General features: G+C 38.4%; 1 protein-coding gene and 1 long non-coding RNA gene across 3 annotated transcripts in view; one reads left to right on the forward strand and one right to left on the reverse strand.

Annotated features, from left to right (window-relative positions):
* LOC107709244 (uncharacterized) overlaps positions 1-2,313 on the forward strand; it is a 16,132-nt gene extending 13,819 nt beyond the window's left edge. The window contains exon 3 of the long non-coding RNA XR_001636472.1: positions 2,117-2,313. This is a non-coding gene — a long non-coding RNA (uncharacterized LOC107709244). The remainder of the gene's footprint in view (positions 1-2,116) is intronic.
* mitfb (melanocyte inducing transcription factor b) overlaps positions 1-4,612 on the reverse strand; it is a 61,688-nt gene that overhangs the window by 22,139 nt on the left and 34,937 nt on the right. The gene's annotated exons all lie outside the window — the stretch shown is intronic.

Below are 4,612 nucleotides of genomic sequence, written 5' to 3' on the forward strand. Positions count from 1 at the left end.
GCTGGATTTGCACATCGTTTGATACTGAAGGATGGAGCGGTCGAGCTATAAAAGATCCCGGTCATGATTCAGAACTGCAGACGGTAAGTGAAACGGCATCAAATGTCTGTTTTGTTGGCATTCGGCGCCTAAGTGCTCGTCACTATTTAGCTCCGCCCATGGTGCACCTCCAGGAGCTCGGCTTTTTCCGGAGAGAATCGTAAAGCTGTATCTTTCTTTCATAAATATGATAAAACTAAAGACTTTTTGGAGATATGAAGGATGCAGTACTACTCTGTAGGTACTCAAGATTAACATGAGATTGTGTGAAACTGTGTGTGTTATGCCCCCTTTAACAAGATTGTTGAAGAAGGGGGTACGCTTTGTGTGGTCTGATGACTGTACCAAGGCGTATGACCAGATTAAGGCTGTGCTGGCATGTCCACCTGTTCTCGTTGTTCCAGATTTTGAAAAACCATTTAAGATGGCTGTTGATGCCTGTGAAGTGGGAGTGGGAGCGGTTTTGCTTCAATCTGATTAGTCTGGCATTGATAGACCTGTTGCCTATTTTTTCAGGAAGCTGAATAAACATCAGAGAGCGTATTCCACCATTGAGAAAGAAGCTTTGGCTCTGGTTTTGGCTGTTCGCCATTTTGAAGTTTATGTATCTAGTGCCCTGGTTGATTTGGTGGTATATACTGATCACAACCCCTTGATTTTTCTTGCTAAGTTTCAGACATCAAATCAGCGTGTGTTTCGTTGGAGTCTCTTTTTGCAGCCATACAGCTTAGTTATACAGCATGTGGCTGGTAAAGATAATGTCCTGGCAGATACCTTATCTAGGATGCCTGTACATTTTTAAAGATTCAAGGGATTAGGATGATAGGGATCTAATTCCCTGGTATGCAGTATTGAGATTGAATGTTTTAGGACATGAGGCCTGACAATGATTACAATTTGTTTATGTAAAGTTTTAATGAAAAAAAGTTTTAGTTTTTTTGAGGGGGGGAGGAATATTAGGTATTTAAGCAGGGAGCAGTTTAAGCAGTTAAGTACTGACTAACACGAAAAGTAAGAGCCCAGATGATGTCACTCACCTGTGAATGATGAGGCTGCCGCGTGTGTAAGAGTGTGTTTTTAGACTCAAAAAGAAAAACGCTGCCTGTGTGTTGACACTCCTTGTGTTAGCCAATGACCTCTTTTTGTTTTGGGACTATGATTATCACTGTGTTTTAACATAAAACGAAAAAAAAGAGAGAGAAAAAAAATGAACGAAAACCGTATCCACGCTTGGGCTGGACTGAAAACGCGGGACATCTATGCTGAATGTCGCCGGGCCAGAATGAGATTGGGGAAAAATGCAGTTGAGTGACCTCTCTCTGGGTAGATGTTAGCTGCCACACACATACACCCTTGCACCCCTGCATCTTGGTTAGAACTGCCTCCCACGTTATTTCGCATCATGTAGGGTAAAGTTGTTTGGTGTTACGACCGATAACTACCAAAATAAAACCCCTGGACGGCTGTAGTAGTGATATATTTTGGTTTGTCATATCAGAGGTGTCGTAACAGCAGGCTCAGGCTCTCCGTCTGTGGTGGGCTCAGGTGATTGCTCCGTGCAGTGGGATGATGGCTGGCTGGTCTTTGGGTTTGGAGTGGGGCTGGTGAAGTCCTACTCGGCGGGGCAGACAGTGAATAAAGATCCGTTATTCACCAGCACCCACTCCACAAACGCGGCGAAATCCTCTTTTGGACCATTCGCTGGCAGGCATGCCTTACACCGCTTGCTCAGGTTGGTGTAGTAAAAGACGCAAATCGAGCAGTCAAGGAAGTGAGTAAGGCACGCCAGATCTAAAAAGTCCCTGGTGTGGTCCTCCAGCGAAAGGTCCTTCTGCTCCAGGCAAAGGAGTTGGATGGCTGGCAGATCCATTTCGGGGAGAGGGGAGAGAAACGAAATAAAAAATAAAAAAAATGAAAGAAAACGGCGCGTAACTATACTCAATATGAGGGTCGGTTACTCTGTCACGTAGCTGTGCTCTAAGGAGGCGCACGACGCAGGAGTAATCCAATAACAGTCTTTTATTATAATCCACAAAGCAAACACAAGGAATCGAGGAGCTGGGAGCCTAACGTGTAGACCAAAATAATAACCGACCAGGACAGAACAGAAATGGGGAGAATTTATACAAACGCAAGAGAGAGACCAATGGCATAATAGAATGAACACAGGTGAACAGAATGAACTAATCAGGGCAACCAAGGAAAACTAGGTCACAGGGAGCGAAGCAAAACACAATTGAAACACAGAACAGGCAGACATGTTACAGAAAAAGACAAAACAAAAATAAATATTATTGTATGTATATAGACTACATAGTATATATATATATATATATATATGTATTTCCTCTTTGCGCAAACTATATTCAAGTCAATCGCATTGGATTATGTGCATACTGAAGTCCCAAATCTAAAGTTCAATAACAAACCGTTTCCCACGGCTGAAAGTTTCTCAAACATGTTTTTCTTAAAGGACACACTCAAGCAATTGAGAGGGCAAAAGGCAAATAACAAAGCTTGGCCTTCTTCGCCTCAACTTTGCTTGTCTTGTGTGCTGGTCTTTGCCGCCGGCTAGATACTGTCACAAGAACATCCTCCTCAATGCTGAGACTGCATTGAGACACACTGTCTGGGGTTTAGAAGATGCACTAGTGCAGCACTGAACTATCATGTCGCATGCGTATACAAATGTTTTTGCTTAACATAGACAAGATGTTTTGAGTTTGAGCTCCGTCAAGTTAATTCTTTGTCGTCTAACTCATTGATTCGCTTGTGTGCTCTAGGGTTTCTTACTAGTGCTCGATGGATATGGGTGCCGATAGATGATAAAACACGAAATCACACTTTATATAATAGCAGTCAAAAGTTTGGAATAATTAAGTTCTTTAAATGTTTTTGAGAAGTCTCTTATGCTCACCGAGGCTGTATTTATTTGATCAAAAATATTCCTAGAATTAAAAATTAAATCTATTTTCTATTTGAATGTAACTTTAAAATGTAATTTATTCCTGTGATGCATCAAAATTAATGAGTCTCATTACTCCAGTCTTCAGTGTCACACGATCCTTCAGAAATCATTCTAAAATGCTGATTTGCTGCTCAAGAAACCTTTCTGATTATTATCAATGTTGAAAACAGTTGTGCTGCTTCATATTTTTTTGGAAACTGCATGATACACTGATTGGTTCAAAAGCTAGATTTTTTTTAAAAACAAAAATATTAAGATTACTACACTTTTATTTTAAAAAGGACTGATCAAAAGTGACAGTCAAGACATGTATAATGTAATATAATTTCCATTTTAAATAAATGCTGTTCTTTTGAACTTTATATTCATCATAGAGTCCTGAAAAAAAAATGTATCACAGTTTCCACAAAAATATTAAGCACCAAAACATTGATAATAAGAAGAATCATATAACTGAGCATCAATAATCATGTTGATATTAAATTGTAAATAATAATAAATTATGCAAAAAATGTACCAATAAATTGTAATTAAAAATTACAATTGAGAACCAAATTAGCATATTATAATGATTTCTGAAGGATCATGTGAAATAAATAAATAAATACATACATAAATATATCCAGCTAGCAAGCAAGCAAAAACATTTTTAAAAATCTTACTGACCCCAAACTTTCAAAATTTACTACAAACATATGGAAAAGAAAAATGAACATATCCATGGATAAAAACACAGATTCAGTTTTCTGAAATGTTTTAAATGAATTTCAAAAATAGTTAAATTTCAACTGTGTTTTTAGTTTTGGATAGTCAGACTCTGTGTCATCTGCAAAAAAAACACAAAAAAACAAGGAGCATATGGACACACTTGACACACTATTTTCCTATTTAATACTGTAAAGCTGCTTTGACACAATCTGCATTGTTAAAAGCGCTATACAAATAAAGGTGACTTGACTTGACTTGAGTTCTGAAATCAAAAATGACACCCTACACTCAAGGTACAAACGCTGTCAAAATGTTTTTAATTCTTAGCAGAATGTCCAGTCTGCTCTTATTCATACACTACAAATAAATGGAGACTGATGCTGTTGGGCTTCAAAAATTGCAATAATTACCACTAAAGTACCATAAAAAGTATCCACACTGACTTGTGTGCTGTAATATTCTCTAAGTTTTCTAAAAACATACAAAAGTGTTGTGTGAAGAGATAAAAAATAAAGTCACTATTCACTGAAAATCTTTCTCTCTGCCACAGCGTTACACTTTTCCTCAAGAGACTATAAAGCACTACTGATGATGATGATATTATTTAGGGGTGCAACGGTTCTCCGTAAAAAATCGAACCGTACCGTTCTCCACACACGGTTCGGCATACACTAGGACCGCGGTTCAACTTAAATCTGGCAATGCATCTGTAATATGGTTTGTTAGAGTTCGGCTAATGCATGTTTCTGTTGATGGATACAAATTCTGGCTTCCAATACATTACAACAAGAGCGATGAGAGAGAGAAAAAAACAATACGTGGACAAACCAATCACTCTTTAATCAATGCGAGTGCTTTATGCTGGAATAACTGTCATTTATGCCGTCATCACGTGTT

Source organism: Sinocyclocheilus rhinocerous, unplaced genomic scaffold (assembly GCF_001515625.1).
Source record: "Sinocyclocheilus rhinocerous isolate Xijiao unplaced genomic scaffold, SAMN03320098_v1.1 scaffold776, whole genome shotgun sequence".
NCBI lineage: Eukaryota > Metazoa > Chordata > Actinopteri > Cypriniformes > Cyprinidae > Sinocyclocheilus > Sinocyclocheilus rhinocerous.